At 43.7% G+C, this 17,227-nt stretch overlaps 1 protein-coding gene across 2 annotated transcripts in view; it reads left to right on the forward strand.

The window, feature by feature from the left end:
* znf438 (zinc finger protein 438) overlaps positions 1 to 17,227 on the forward strand; it is a 46,043-nt gene that overhangs the window by 21,510 nt on the left and 7,306 nt on the right. Inside the window, exons 1-2 of one of the 2 annotated variants that reach the window (XM_079291907.1) lie at positions 1,527 to 1,633; positions 3,168 to 3,255. The gene's annotated coding sequence lies outside the window, so the exon portion shown is untranslated. Of the gene's footprint in view, positions 1 to 1,526; positions 1,634 to 3,167; positions 3,256 to 17,227 lie in introns of those variants that run through there. The other variant, XM_079291906.1, reaches the window with a different exon arrangement.

Consider the following 17,227-nt stretch of genomic DNA (forward strand, 5'->3'; position numbering starts at 1 on the left):
TGGTCGTCGTCATTGTTTTGTTTTGTCAACCAAAAGTGACAGGAGAGGGTGGCGCAAAGTACAAACAAACACTGAGTAAGACATTTTTAAGCGAGAAAAAGGTTTAAATTAACTTGCTGTGGTAGAGACCTGTCAATCACTGTGTAGCCCCGCCCTAAAGCATCCCCTGCTTTATGGTCTGTTTGACTCTAAAAGGACCATAATGTATTAAATGAACATCATGCTGTATTGAAGAAGACTTGAAACTAGAGATTGAGACCATAAACTCATGTTTACCGAATGCCCTTTTCTACAAACTACCTTCACAGTGATGTGTGATCACAGGTAAATACATAAAAAGATATTGGTTAAATAAATTGTAGGTAAATCATGTTACTCAGACTTGACGGTGGCTGCTTTTACCCCTCTTACCTGGAGTGAATAACTCCGTCTTTCAAAGCGTAGCACCTCAAGAGGCACTCCTTCAGGACTTGAGTACTGGCACACTTGGTGACACATTTCCTGTGACTACTTCATAATAAAAGTCAATTTGTGTTTTGCCAGTTGAATGCTTTTAACGTGAAGCTGTAGCAGTAGACAATGTTCCAATTTGCATTAGCAGCAATTTAGTTCGGCACATTTTTGTAATACTGCAAATATATAAATAACGCAATACTTTCATTAATGCGCCACAGGCTCAATCCCCATTGTGTTACCTCATTTGGGAATAATTATTTTCTTTACAGACATTTATGTTGATGAAATCTTTGAGATTGCCACTGAACTGGAGTTTTCAGGTATTAGGTATTAGGAATTGGGTTTTATTGCAGTTTGGTTAAAATGAAGGTGCGGCCCTCGATGTGATCTTCAATATTTTGAGTAGAAGTTATGTACTGTGTATATGCGTAACTTCAAAATAATTTTCAGTATCGTACACCCAAACTCCCCTTGAATAAATGTCTTTTTTTGTCATGAATAACAGAGCTAAATCAATGAATTATTACATTCGGGGGAACAGAAAATACAAAGTGACGTCACTGACATCATTCAAACGATCGGTGCTCTGTGCGTTTGTCCTCGAGGTTTATATCCAGAGCGGTTGTTTTCTTCACGGTGAGCATTTTTCCCATGCGCGTCCCCATCCCGCCTCATTAGAATCGGCTTGTTTCGAGTGGATGACTTGCTGCGTTTGTCAGATTTTTTTTGAGTTCATGCAGCACACAAAAACAGAGCGCGGTTCCAGCATGGCGTGTCCTGGACTCCCATTTCTCAATAATTTATCCAGACAACTTGAATGAATATGCACTAAAAACCCCTTTCTGGTGCTCTTTCTCTCTGTGTGTGTGTGTGTGTGTGTGTGTGTGTGTGTGTGTGTGTGTGTGTGTGTGTGTGTGTGTGTGTGTGTGTGTGTGTGTGTGTGTGTGTGTGTGTGTGTGTGTGTGTGTGTGTGTGTGTGTGTGTGTGGCAAATGTGCGGCTGTGTGTATGCAGCTCTTTCCTGCCTGAAACAAAGGAGGTGTCAGGGCGAATTAGGCCCCCCTACGACTGAACGCCCAGAGAGCTGAGAGATGCACCGCAGGTTCTGCTGAGTCGCACATGAGCCACGGTGTCTGCCTCCCCCCTCCACCGCTCCACTCCTGAGTTGCCCTAACAAGGTTGTTGGATGAGGATAAGGCGTGTTAAATGAATAATTTACACAGAAGAGCGCTCCTTATTTATTTAATACGGCTGGATCTGACTGAGTGGGCAGCCCCGCGTCCCCCGACTGCCAAGACACTGGCTAAACGAGCGCTCGCTCGGCTTAATGGAGGGCCAAGGCGACAGGCATTTAGAGAGAGCAAAGGGGTACATGGGAGACTGTGTAGAGTGTGTGTGTGTGCGCGCTTGTGAAACAGGCGGTGCGGAGCCGCGCTCGTGTGTGAATCTTGTCGCCGCTGTATGTACATTGGCGTCGCACCACGCTACTCTTCATACCTCTCTGCAACAGATCACATGAGAGACCCTCAACTGCTTCTGATGGACATCTAGAGAGTAACTGCACACTTGAACATGTTTTTTAAGCTATGAACTAAATGATGTAAATGCACTGAGATGAAATGCATCCATGCCAGTGTTAATATTGGTATTTCTTAACAAATTTATAAAAATCTCCATTTATGCTTGAAAATGGCTCAAAATGCCATATACTGCCTTGAAGAAGCCTGAATCTTGCCCGGTCAATTCTGAGATAGATCTGAAGGGTTGAGACTAATAAAACTAATCCAAGTCATGAAATGAATCTATACCAATGCCTCTAATCAGACCCCCGTCCATGGCCCTCCCCCGAGCCTCTCTGCGTCTGACTTTATTTGTAACCACTGTGTAGCTTTACAATCGCAGCTGATTGAGCGGCTGGCGAGTTAGCTCCTTCAGTAGCTCTGGCTCTCATGTCTGTGGAGGCTTTCGTCATACTGAAGTGGGTTTGGTTTTATCTCTCGGACCCTTAAGCAGGTTTTTTCCCATCTTTCAGCATTATGCAGTGGGCGGACTCAAGCTCATAATCATATCATTAACTATATTTAAACAGACGTTAATACATTGAATGATGATTCATCATCATATTCTTCACAATGTCTTCCGTTCCTTTTTATTTCAAAGTGCCATTTTTGAAAATGTAGTTTTTATGGTTTGGTATGAATCGCATCACTGAACTAACCAGCTAGCTACAGCTGCTAACACTCGCGCTAAGCTCACAAGCCAAACCAGCTAGTTAGCTTGTTAGCTAGGTAGCGTGCAACGCCCTATTGAGAGAAATAAAAGGAGAATTTAAGTATATTGTAAGCGTGTATACTGTGTGTATTTACTGCAGCAGCCTTTACCTGGTAGATTCAGAATGACTTTGATGTTGTTTTTGCTGTAGCTAACAGGAGCTAACTGGCTCATTCTGGCTGAGGTGACTTATGACCGCTCCAGTGTTATGAAAAGTGACATCAGGAAATAGAAGTGGGGCAAAAGGCCATTCAGAAATAATAAGACTTTTGACAAAGGATGTTTTAAAATGAACAACTCTATAATGAATTAACAATATGAAATAGCATTTCATAATAATGACGAGTTGTATTATTTATAGCTGAAATAATATATAGCCTTGTGTTTTTTTGTTGTATTTTGTCCACTTTATTTAAAGGTCAATGTTTCATGTCTTTACAGGGGGAGTGTGGAGAGGGGGGGGGACAGGACCACCACGTGGGCACCACCCAGAAAGAGGAGCAGCTGAGGAGGGAGGATCATCCAATCGGTAAACACTTTGTTTTTTAAAGAACAGCAGTTGTTTTAGGATACAATAAGGTACACGTCATGGCAGCGGCATTTTCTGTAATTATGTTCGCACAGTTTGCAGGACGTGAGACAGCGGGATGAGAGGAGGAATCTGTTTGATTGTTCGGAAACAAATGCAAGACGATTACATGTCAGGTTGTTGCATAACATCGGCCCTCTTGTTCTAGCACTTGAGGGAGGAAATAAACCGCTCCGGCCAACCGGGTTAAGATCAAAAATCCTTAAAATCTTCTCTCTGACATCTGGGTTTGTCATTTTCTTGCCCGTGTCCTCCTCATATTCTCCTTCTTCCTCCTGTGGAAAAGGCAGCCACAGTTCCCTTTTGTGTGTGTGTGTGTGTGTCTCCCAGGAGAATGAAATCCCACAGCTCACACTGACCTCATTATAAAAATAGCTCATCTATCCAGCCATCCCATTTCCCTCCATTTCCCCTTCTCCTCCGCAATCTCTTAGATATGTATCGTGATCCACTCTACCTTCCCCTCTCTCCTCTGTCTCTCCATCAGTGTTTGCTTTGGACTTAACGTGAGATTAAAAGCTTATGCAAGCCCTTGTAATGCAAGGTCCCCCCCCCCCAGCACCTGTCATTACCAATCTGCCCGTAATCCGGGATCATAAGATGTCTTTTAATCATAAAGCATCTCTGAGTAACATTAAAGACGTGTTTACACGATTCTTTGAACGTTGTGCCTTACTGTGGTTTTTTTCCCCCACAACCCCAGAACTCCTCTCCTCTCCTGGTCCACCTCAGCCAGTGGAGTAAGACCCCCCCCCCCCCCCCCCCCCCCCCCTCTGGACTCTAGACAAAGACGGAGACAGACAGACAGACACATTAAGGATTCACCAAATCTTCACGAAGCACAATTGCTTTGAAAGATGAAAACCCAATTCTCTTCGGAAGACTTTGTTTCTTTGTTCGGAAAGAAATGTGATTGCGCTTTTGTGCTGTTTTTTCCAGTAAAGCCTTGTTGTACATTCACAGTTCAACACATAGTCACCCCCGGTCAACACATAGTCACCCCCGGGAGCTCTTTCTACAAGCGCAGCACTGTCGACCACTGAGCCCCTCCACTGGAGCAGCTCGGCTACTAAAGATCTGCAGAAACAATAATTAGAATACAAATGATTATAAGTAGCAGTAAGCGTTTCACAGAGTTTAAGGTCTTCAACAACGGTGATTAGGGGTGGGGTGGGGGATGTCTTCACATTCAGGGTCTATTAAACTGCACCTGGACTGTATTTCATCCGTCGCCTCGTACCTGAAGCAACGCAGCCTCCTGCTGTTGGTTTAACGCATGGCTGATTGCAGTCGGAACAGAGTCCCTTGGAGCAGATTTAAGTTTCAAGGTATTTGAGTCCAAGTCAAAATTTCAAGTCATGTCAGAAGAAGCAAAGTGCAAGTCAGCCACAGGTCTTTCAGGTCTCTGAGTTCGGACACTTAAAATGACACGATTACCTCGCTCCCCTACGAAACCGCGTACAAACATGATGTCTGCACTCTCTCTCAGTGAAGCGCATCTAAAGTGTCCCACTTTAAAAAATGCAATGCATATAGAAGGAGTGTGGTACCAAAGCCTCGTAAAGTTTTTAAAGATTCAGGTTATGGGAAGTCCCGGGATACGGATTGTTGACTTCTTGCTGTGAAATAAAGCTACAGGTTTCAAGTCCTATTTGTATCTTAAATCCAAGTTTCAAGTGTGCAGTTCTGTTGCAATGTCACGTTTAATGTTGCCCATGATTTATTGTATAAGATAATACCATTAAAGGAATACTTTTCCCTCAACATGACCATTTAAATATCAATTACTCACCCCGTGTTACTTAGAATTGGTAGAGAAAAGTTGTTTTTCCTGCATGTCTACACGGTGAACAAAAAAAGGACAAAAGGCCTTGATGAATTGAAGTAAATGGAGCTTTAACATCAGCAAAACTTTATCAAATCGTTTAAAAACTTAACTCGTACAGATCTGACTACTTCCGGAACACATGCATCTTCGCACAAACCTTGCTATTTAACAAAGTTCCTCAAAACACAACCCTCATTTACTTTAATTCATCAAGACATGTCTCTATTATCTGATCATTCGTTCATCGTGGCATTCAAGAAAATGGTCAAGAATTGAAGGTAACACGCTGAGTCATTAATGTACAAAGGATCATTTTGTGGCCTGTCGCCTGCCTGGTGAAAATCTATTCTTTGCTTTGACAGTGTAGTGTTACAATCATAGACTGTATATAAGAAGTGACCGTAGTCATCATGACGTCACACATCGGTTTGAGGACTGTTGTTATGAAGCCCCGATTTTGCCGTCGCCATCTTGGATTACGACTGTCGCCATCTTGTTGTTTTTTGCCACCGATAAACCGAAGTGACCATATTTGGAATGTGGAGGAGTGACGTTGAGACGCCGTATACGGCTCTGATAGCGTCAGCGACCTGTCAATCACAGTAAGCCCGCCCTAAAGCATACTCCAAACTGGACCATAATGTACTAAATGAACATCATGCTGTATTGAAGAAGACTTGAAACTAGAGATTGAGACATAAACTCATGTTTATAATGTTTACTGAGGTAATACATCAAGAGAGAAGTAGAGTCATTTTCTTATAGACTTCTATACAACCAGAGGAGTCGCCCCCTGGTGGACACCAGAGAGAATGCAGCTTTAAGACACTTCAGCATTGGCCTATTACAGAACCAGAGGTTGCCGCCTGGTTACAACAGGTTACCACCAAGTGCAACAAGCGTACATGTTTGTTTGTGTTGTCCGCTACCTTCGTACCTGCATATCCAGTAGCTTATCCCCCCCCCCCCTAGAAAGGCCATCTTATGTTAACTCAGTAAAGCTGCCTCACATTGACCTGCTTTTGGAAACCCAGGCATATTCTTTTGATCTCGCACCGGGTCTCTTGGAGCATCCGTCATTAAGGAAGTTCACTCAACGCTCCCTCTTCCTCTAATCGTGGCTGAAGCTCCTCCACGTGCCCCCTTCTCTGCTAGTGCCCTTCACTCCATCGCAGCCCCTTTAAGATCCTCTACCCTGCTGCCGCCCTTCGCTTCAAAGCCGCCCTAACTTTGCTTGAAAGCCAAAACCACTGTTGTACGTCCTTCACCGCTAAGCTGACGTGTTTGTGTCTGCGCCGTGTTGCCCTTGGGGTGGGTTACCTCCACCTCCACCCCCTCCATCTCATCTCTTCTCCTCCCTCACCTTGCTGTTTATCCGTCTCTGGGCTCGTCACGTCCCTGAACCTGCTCTAATTAGCATCCCACACAACACTGTTTATTTACTCCGGTACCGACAGAAGGGGAGGGAGGTGAGAATGAAAGGGGGAGAAAGAGACAGAGAAAGCCGGCAAGAGGAAGAGAGAGCGAGAGTGGGAGGGCTGGGAACAGGAAGAGAGGGAGAAAGGATTCAGAGAATCAAAGAGCTGTGAGCCTCTTTCTCATAGTGGATGCAGAGGGTAATGATAGTTAGAAAGACATGATGCAAAAAGTGGAGAAAGTGAGAGACGGAGAACTTTCTCCGCCTCTCCACGCCTCCTCGCTGCCTTTTCCAGCGTTTCATCTGAGATGCAGAGTGCCTAAAATTAGCAAGCTGGCAGCTTCCTTCCTTCCCTCCTTCCAGAGCCCCCATTAAAGTGCTCCCATTGCGTCGAGTGATCATTAAGGTGGGACTGGGAGCGCAGGTGTTATCTTAGTGTCCCAGTCGAGGTTGCAGTGGCATCCCTTTTTCCTTGGCGGGGCCAACGTGAACAAAATATATTTTGCAATCCTGATTGGGGAGTGTTTGTGTGTCAATGTATCCGAGTGTTACAGTCTTTGCGTGAGGGGTGAGTTAATAAAGGAAGGATGAGGGGAGAGGACAGGAGGACAGAGTTAGATGGAGATGGACAGGTCCTCTTGTGTGTGGTGTTCAACCTGTTGTGTTGTGGTCATGCTACCTGATGCATTTTTGTATTCAGTCTTATGTCTCATATCCAACTTTCTGTGTCTTATGTAACATGTTAAGCATTCTTGACGACCACCCGAGATTTACGGTCTTGGTGTGTTTCAAGTGTCGTGTTGTGGACCACGAGGGGTGGGAACCGCTATGCACCTCTACGATTCAGAGGGCTACGATGTGATTATATAACGATTATCGATTCATCTTGATGCATCAAAAATGTTTATGTACCAGATTCATTTGTATCACTGTGTTTATCTGCTATTTTAAAAGCACTTCCTATTTGTAATGATACATGATTAAAAAACAGATTAATTTACTTCCATTATCTTTTATTCAATATTAGTGACAGATAGAACAGATGTGTCAACTGGAGGGTTACATTTCCCAGCATTGCAAAGAGCCAACAAGAAAAGGAATGAAGGTGGGCCTGTAGCAACAACAAGCTGCCCTTCATAAAGCGTTGGTTTGGTTGTAGAGTGAGAATATCGCTGTGTCCGTAAAAACGTTGAGATGAATGTTGTATCTCGGTTCCAAAGGGTGCAACGCGGAGCGAGAGCTCTGATTCTCAATGACTATGCCATCATGGAAAGGGGCAAAAGGGGGACAGTCCTCCCTCAAAGGCATTCACTGGTTCATGCGGTTCACGCATAAAGGGATCAACGTAGTTGTGTGAAGAATAAAAAAATAGAAACCGTAAAACATGAGGACCATGTCTACTTTTGTACCTCAGGGACTCTGCATCATTTTGGGATCATTTTTGGAAAGTCATAAAACTTGTCTGATTGCTCCCCCACTTTCTAGATGATGAGGGGGTTCAGACTTGGTTTGATAATCCAACAAGCACGTTTGAAGCATTCCGGGGGCCTTTAATGCCCTTTTCACTCGTCTACTCGTTCTTGTGCACCTCCGCAAACCTCTACAATTATTTAATTGACCCTTCGCTTAGACCTGACCTCGAACGCAGACTGGTCACAGTGGTTTCAGATTTTCTTCATTTTTATGTTGGTTTAGTGGATTTGGAGCTGGTTTAATGTTAACAGTGATGCTACCCGGAGAGGTTGGACGGAGATATACGTTTCTACAATGTTACGTTCTTCGTAAAAAACCCGTGGACCTAACATTAGCAAATCGTTAACGAGCGCTTAAACTTCTATGCTACGTTAACTACTAAACAGATACTGAATGTTTATGCTCCTTTTGCTTTTTAATTATTGTAACAGTGAATTATGACCGACCCGGCTTTACAGGAACACTGTTCCTTCATTTCCAGGTGATGTGGTGGTTCACTTTTACACTGTGTTAGTTTCTATCTTTATCTTATTAAACAGTTTTCACTGCTGAATTCCTTTGACATAATATATGCATATATATATAATATATATATATAATTTATTTATATTTGTCCTTCAAACATATTGTAGACCCTTCTGTCCGTTTCTCTCTGAAATAGCTTTTTCGTTTTTCCAAAAATGAGATGACATTTCTTCACGGAGTGCAGTTAGTGACAGTGTGGGCTCCATGGTAGCTCCATGGTAGCTCTGACAGCTACCAGCCGTAGCGAAGGGTCAAGTGTGACTTGATCTAGTGCGTGCCTCTCGAAATTTGAAACGTTGTGATCTACGGTCTGACTCCTTTTTTTGGAGTCATTGCTGGTCTATATAACCAGCTGGTGGTCACAGAATTTTGTATTCGGTATTGGCTTGTCCAGCTGGAATGGGAACACGGTCTTGGTGTTTAGGGTCATGCTTCTCAGAGGGTGACCAATCGGTCCAAGTCCACACAAATCCGCTGGTTAAATCAGGTCACTATTCCATCTCGGTCATTCCAGTCAAACTATGTGTAGCCACCGTTTCACACTGGGAAAAATAGTTTGTTCCATGTGCTCCTTGCGTCCTACATTACATCCGACTGAGCTCACCATGTTTTTATCTGCTCAGGCAAGCTCACCTTGCATGTCATACATCCACCAGTTTCCCCTTTCTTTCGTGCGTGTTATCGACTTCTGTAGCAATCTTATGGCACATCGTCATTTCCTGCCTGGTTCCTGTTGGTCACTCAGCAAAAATGTACTCGCAGCAGCTTCCTGACGTCAGTGACTCTGCACATTTCTGAATCAGAATGTTGGACTCTGCCAGTGTGTTTTTCACAGACTTGAATTCAGCAGATGAAATGGCCGTTTCTCACATGCCGTCACACTGATGGGATAGTAAAGCATTCTGAAATGGTCCCTTCTGTTTGAAGGTCTAATTGTGGCAATTTCAGCAACATTTGAACTTTCAGTTCCCGATGTTTGTTTTTCTGACACATTCCCAGGCAGCATCAGTTGTCACCTTCCTGCACCGACAGCCCTCATTCCTCTCTTTTACTTAATCTCCTCCTCCGGCTCCCTTCCCTTTCTCCGCCACTCTTTAGTGCTGTTTGACCTATTCAGAAGGGTCCAAATGTCACGGCAGAGGGAAAGGTCGGGTAAAGGTTTAGTGTCGAGCATGGCTAACGCAGTGCTGGCTGCCTGAGGTGGAGAGGAGCACGGTAGCACTCGGACACACTGCTGTCACCTCCGCTCCACGCCGACGCCACTCACAGCTCTGAGCCGGCAGCCATGTCGTCTGCGCGCATGTGACTGAATGTGTGCGCGCGCTCATTTGGTTGATCTGCGAGCATGGATGATTGAGGACGTTACAGTTTTCCAGGGAGGACACATGGCCTTGTTGGACATGGGGTCAAAGGTCATTGGTTGTCAGAGGTTTACAGCATCCTGCCTTCAAAGAGCTTCTTTTCTTTTTACCGAGGGTCCAGCTTGTCTACAGTGACCGCTAATTCTGAAATCCTTAAGCTGTGGAGGGGGGGGGGGGTATTTTCCCTTTCCTTGTTTAGCTACGAAAGAAAGTGATTAGTGAATTAGTTTTTATTCATTTTTCTTTCTATTTCAATGAATGCAAAGCAGCCAGGGTCTCTGTTAAGCGTATTCTCCAAGAGGAATGGCGGGTTAGCAGAGGGATTTCTCTATCGATTAATCTACATCCACATGCAGGGCAGAGCAGCGGGAACCTAATTGGAATGGATTTCTCAGTTGCATTGATTTGCTCAGGTGACAGTGGATGACGTGTGTGTGTGTGTGTGTGTGTGTGTGTGTGTGTGTGTGTGTGTGTGTGTGTGTGTGTGTGTGTGTGTGTGTGTGTGTGTGTGTGTGTGTGTGTGTGTGTGTGTGTGTGTGTGTGTGTGTGTGTGTGTGTGTGTGTGTGTGTGCGCGCGCCATGAATACCATATGATGCTGTGATGTCTGATTTTTTTATATTTTTTTTACTGTTTGCGCAGTGAAAGGGTAAAAGCAGCAGTTTCACGCGACCGAATCGCGTGTGTGTGTTCACCTTCTCTCCCTCCCCTTGGCCCTCTCATTCAGCAGAGCTCTGGGATGAAACAAGGACCTCTGCAAACAGTGATTTCATTTTCCCCATGACCGCCTTCGCTCCAGACCTCTAGCTCACACACACACACACACACACACACACACACACACACACACACACACACACACACACACACACACACACACGTACACCTTAGGCTGGGGAGCAAAGATGAGCAGTTAGCATGCGTGCAGGAAGAAGCAATCGAGCACAGATAACACTTAAGTTCATTCAGGAGGAAAAAACAAATGGAATGATCCCTCTTGGACCGCAAGATTCTCTGACTGTCCCTTTTTATTGTTGTTGTAATAATGGCCTGAAAAGGGCGAGAGAGAATTTTAAATTTGTTTTGTTTTAATTACCTCTCTCACTCACTCAGGTTCACTAATCCAACATGCTGAGGGAGAGCGAGGAGGTGGTTGAAAGATGGCCGCTGGACATGGCTTCTCACAGCCAGCTGGCCCTGACCCCCCGTGATCTGCCCTCTTATCTAGCCCAGATCCTGGCCTTTCATCTGGGCTAAAACCTGGGGGAGATTGGCCTCTGATGGGTTTTTTTTGGCCCTCCCTCCCTCCATTCCAGACCCCCTCCATCTCCATCTTCGAGTCCCAGATGAGCATTGCTCTCACCTACAAGGGAGATAACAAACCTCACACTACTCTGCTCCCTGCTTTGCTTTCCTAAAAACACTGCACATTTGATTTTTTCCCCAAACTCACCACAAGAGAAACTACTTCCCGTGCACTTTTGTGGGAGCAAAATGCAGGACCTTGCAGTTGAAACAGTAGTGGGCCAAAAGCGAGACTAAACGGAGTTGGAGAATGCATCGGGGATGCTACCAAAGCACAGCGCTCTCCGTGTTCTGACCTGTCACAGAGCGGTGCTTTCGCCTCGCTCTGAATTGCATTGCTAGCTAACAATAGGCAGGTGGTTGTTGGCAGGTCGGCCCTTCGGTCTTAGCTGGAGCGCCTCTACACGTGACGCTGGTCGAGGTCTGAGGGTGTGAGCTGAAGTTTTGTGTGTGTGTTCACTTCATTCCATTCCAGGTGGATGCCTGGTCCGTCCCCACACTGCCCTCCTGCTCAACCCTGACCTGTTTCCAGCATAAACAGCAGATCCTCACCTCTCACCCCTCTGGCTTTACCTGATAATCTGTCTCTGTGGATCACCCCCACCTTGTTTTTCTTCTCTCTCTCTCGCTCTCCCCCTCAGTGTCTCACATTCTCTCCAGAAACCAGGTTTGTGCGTCACCCTAGCCCTGACCTCTGACCCCAGCCAGATTAGAGCAGTTGGCGTTTCAAATCCAGCGGCAGATTGAGTAGCATCTGTGACCTCCCTGCGCATTTCTCCCCTCGTCCTGCTGTGTTGTACCCCTCAGAATCAAGACGGCCGTCAGATCTCAGTCCCAGTTGGTTAGACAGGTTTGAAGTGGAGGGCATTTTCAGGTTAATGCGCCGGTGTCCTCTAATGTCAAATAGATACATTTTAGTAGCTATGTAAAGTATTCAGACCCCTTCACTTTGTGTTTTAGATTCATTAGATTAAGTGTACCTTTTGTCCACTCACAGAAACACGTAATTACAAAGGGAAAACATGTTTTTAGAAATGAGAATTTGTTGAATTTCATACTATGGCACACAAGTGAGCTAGGTCTACCTTGTGTTTGATTTTTTTTTGTGATACATATTTCAATGAAACAAATACAGGGATTAACGCCACACATTTTGTACTGTAAAATAAAGTTAAATGCAGCATTCTGGCCCACTTTAAGAACAAAATTAAGAGGCGAGCCCCGTCAATGCTGAAGCGATAGGACTCTTTTGAAAAAGTGTTAAGACATGGTGATATAATACTAGCTTTTGCTTCGTCTCTGCATTTGGCCACACTCGCTCAGTAACTTCCATTAGATCAGCGAGAATATCCTCTACACGAGACTACTTTTGGTCAATCTGCCTTCTCTGTAACAGCAGTGGAACAGCCTGCCTGAAGGTGTGAGGAGCTGCAGCTCTATCAGCACTTTTAAATCCAACTTAAAAAGTATTTTAAAAGCTGCACAACACTGCACACACTGACCTCATTTCTTGTAGTCTTTTCTGACTTGATTTTATTGACAAACACTCATTTCTGACGTGCTATCTGTGTAGCGTTGTATTGGGTGTCTTGTATGTTCTTTATCTCTGTATTATGTCTTTTCCTTTTACTGTGTTGTTGTCTTGTCCTTGTTGACCTGCCAAGGGACTGCAGATGCAAATTAGCTTAAGCTATAATCTGGTACAGTGCATTGAATGGTGACATTTATGTTTAAACTGTATATGGTCCCTTTTAAATAGAGAAAAGAAAGAGTGTCCCTGCCGTTCTGAGTCCAGAGCATCAGGAGCAGATGCAGCTCTACAGGCCCAGCTCTTGAGCATCTTCAGCTCTCTGGTTTTCTTTCAGACAGTTTGTTTCTTTTTCTCTGCGTCTCACTGTGAACGAGAACCACCTCAGGAGAGCAGAGGAGGATGACGGCGGGACGAGCTGGTACATAACAAGTGAATAAAGCCTTGTTCTCTACCATCTCCCATGGGACTGAGCTGGAGAAGAGTTGTTTCCATGCTGATGATGCAGATGGAGGCGCACTGAGATTGTGTAGTCGTCGTGACGGCCCCATTCTGTATGGTCATAGTCCTCATCACAGAAACTCACCTGCTGTATCGGCGTACTTCCTGTCGTAGAGCTCAGAGAGTGAGAGGATGTGTTAAACCGGTAGCTTCAGGGCCTCCGGGAATCAGGGGAAGGCTCTTCTATGAAAACACCAGCTGCTGCCGGATCAGTTAACAGATGCAGTTGGTCTTGGCAGCTTTTTCTTACCAAGTCGTCGCCGATACAAATTTGCGAACTTAGCCTGACTTTAGAAACACTTCAGCAGTAAAAGTTATGTTTCACAGTAAGGCCCTCTAGGGGAATGAACCATCCTATGGAAGTACAACATTAAGGATTACTCGGTTGTCTTTCCTCATGATTTTCAACCATATTAGCGAAATGGCTCTAGGAATGGCAACGTCAGTTGGTCCACCACTTCACCAGTCCAGACTGAAATATAGCAGCTATTTCACCAGATCAGCAGAATAACTTCTTCAGACCCTCCAATTACAACATTATTTCTCAGAAGTGCAGACCTGCATGTAACATGTGCGATCTTCTTTTAAAGGAAAGGGAATTTAAGTACCAGTTGTAATGGTTTTGGATACTAGGCTCATCTACGGAGCCCAATGTTTGTAAAGGAACCACCGAGAGTCACAGGTCAGTTTAACCAAGCCTTGTATTGTGATTATTTTCCAAACAAAAAATTCATTACATACAAATATAAATAAAGTTCATAAGTTTCAGTTCAGTTGGATCCTACCACCGCTCCTGTGGGAAGGAAGGGGATTTGGGGTCCAAGGAAAACTCCATCCTGTAGCTCACCATCCAAACCTTTACAGATGATCCAGAACCCTCATTCACAAAAAACCTGACCTAGAAAAGGTCACAAGGAATAATAAATGAACATAAACCTTTAAAGCAGGGGTCTCAAACTCCCGGCCCGCGGGCCGAATCCAGCCCGCCACGTCATTTTATGTGGCCCGCAAATCCGCCAGCAAAAAAAAAAAAGTAAAAAAAAAAATCTTTATTTTAAAGTTAGACTTGATAATAAAAGAGATAGAAAGATGAAGTTATGAGATAGAAAGTCATAATTCTGAGATAGAAAGTCAAAATGATGAGATACTTAAACACAGTCATAGAAGCAGCTCTTTGGCTGATTACTGTACATTTGACATGGAAATGTTTTGCGAGTACTTTGAAGACTACGTGTCTTTACAACGCATGAAATACTTCACGTGGGATTGTGCAAACGCACCCTTGAAAGGATTTTAAGCTTTGAACAAAGTTATTCTGATAACTTGTTTGATATTTGTCTTTGATATTTTCTTTAATAGTTTGATCTTTGATAGAGTAATGTGGGTTTCTTAACCCTAAATTAAAAGGATTTATGTTATAATAACAGAAATGTGCTTAAATATATGTTTACATTTATATAACTGCATGTACAATAGTTTTACACTTGAATAAACAACAATCAAATGCAGAGAGTTATTTAACAATATGTTACGAGTAGTTACATTTACAACCAGCCCTTTGAGGGCGACCATGATGCTGATGTGGCCCAGAGTGAAAATGAGTTTGAGACCCCTGCTTTAAAGGGTAAATACAAATATTTGTCATGTACATCATAGTAATACATATGTCACTTTAAATTATGAACAGTTTTTTAGTTTTAACAACTGCACAGAATGAATCGCTCAAACAAAAAGAAACTGAAAATAATTACAGGGCTAAAAAAATAAAAACTCCACAATCAAATAATTTATTCAACCCAGCTATGGAAATTAGATGCAGTCTTGTTATACTCACTGCTGACTGCAGAATGAGTGTGAGGAACCACACGGTCTCGTTACGACGCAGAACGTTGTTGCTGCTTCTTAGTTGCTGTCCGGCGGAACCACATCTAAACAGGAAGTGGGCTGTCTACCCCGGATATTTACGGCAGCGCGCCGTCCGCGATTGGCTACGTCATTTGCGTATCATTAAACAGTATCTGGATCAGAGGGTCACATGCAGCCTTATCAACAGCAGAATCTGAGTTTTACACAAACCTAAAATCAGTCTTTGGCTAAATGCAAAACATGGTAAATCAATCTCTTGTAGATTGTACAATGCTCTCCATTATGCTAAAAATGAAAACACCCTGTCCATAAAAAAGTGGGCAAAGGAAGCAGGAATGGGGCTTTGTGAGGACGCTTGTGGGGGAGATTTGCAGTTTTCAACGGTCCTAAACTAAGTCCATGGATTCGAACACTGCTGGAAAAATGAAGATATTTGAAGACCCCATACCAGGAGACAAATATGAGTTTAACATGTTGGAGACAATGTGGCTCAATGGAGGCAAATCATTTCCATATATTCTGTGACGGTCCCAGGCTGATTTTATATTGGAATGGCATTCACAAATCATTAAGCACGGTATTCAAGTCTCAAATGCTCCTGAACTTGGAGACTCTTAATCTGGGCCACGTTTTGTTTTTGAAACAGAGGGACAGAAAGCTGCTGCAAGTCAAAATATCAATCACTAGAACTGAATACAGTACCACCTACACTCAACGTTTTGTACAGAATAACTTTGGAATTATTGAAAATGGAAAAGTTGACATATTCTTTGAAGATCCAAATGACAAATTCTCTCAAATTTAGAATGACTGAATGAATTTTTAACCCTCTATCGATTTATGCTCCCGGAGCATCGTCATCAGGTCCACATTTTAAAATGTCCAATATATTAGTTCATGTCCAAAAAGCTACAACGTAGCTGTACTTTGTGTTTAGTGGGCTCAACTAAGATGTTGGACATGGTACACATAGCCTGCTGAGGATCAGTTTGGTAACATTGTCAGTACAGTTGCATATGTCCATGTATACATTCATTTGGCAAAAATAAGGTTCATGAAATGATGGTAATATTTGCTGTCTAGTTCCTCCTGTTTCTTCCTGTCCCTAGTTCCTCCTGCTACAGGCCATGGACATTGATGACATGGTGCCATCTGTATATCTGAGCAAACACATCTGTGTACAGACGCTTGTAGACACAGCAGCGCAAGGACAGTGCGTGACAGAAACAATCTGTGTATATCATCAGATTAGATGTGGGATCACCTTCCTGAACACATTTGCATAGTAATGAGAAAAATTGACGGGACAAGCTTTGTGTTTTAAGTGCTTCCTACATTCTTAGGATGATGGTGATGAATTTAATGTTATCTTACTGTCGAGCATCAACTGCATTGGTTTTCTTACAATTTTAGCCGTCTCCCAAGTTCAAACAAGACATGCTGCTCCCTTAGTGTTGCTACTTTTCCCGGTGGAATAAGACAAAGGGATCTATTAAAACGGATCTTGTTTTTGTGTGGAGTTACTTGGTGTCAGGTGACGTCTGCTGAATCATCTGTGACAAAAGGATTATAGGCCTACTGGTTCTGCTTCTCCAGCTGTTGATACACACCTCTTTTTTTCCCCCCTCATGTCCAAAAGTAAACTTTAACATGGCAGAATGAATCGTCAAGCGTTGCCTCTACTCCTAACTCTGTAGCCACAAAATATGCCAAGAGGGACACACATCCCACGGTTTTGTTCCACTCGGTCTTCAGCCAAAGTCACAGTCAAACTGGAGTCAACCATCCACAGAGAGAAGGAATATCTCCAGTTTTATAGAGTCATAATGCGGTAGGGGTACTGTATAAATAATCTCCACGCACGGAAACACTTCCAGCTGTTAAACAATATGCCCATTGCAGATTTTCTTTTTGAATGCATGAAGCATCTTGCTCAGACTGCTTTGGAAATGAATACAGAGGGGGTGGGGGGTTATTGAGAAATCCTGTTGTTGAATATTTGCCTTTTGTGACACCTCCAACTTGCACTTAATGCTGATTATTATTACAGAGTGGAGTGCCTGTATCAAACGTTGCTGTTGAAAGTCGGGTCATAATGTGAAATTCAAAC

The sequence above is a fragment of the Melanostigma gelatinosum genome (assembly GCF_949748355.1).
Source record: "Melanostigma gelatinosum genome assembly, chromosome: 20".
Lineage (NCBI taxonomy): Eukaryota > Metazoa > Chordata > Actinopteri > Perciformes > Zoarcidae > Melanostigma > Melanostigma gelatinosum.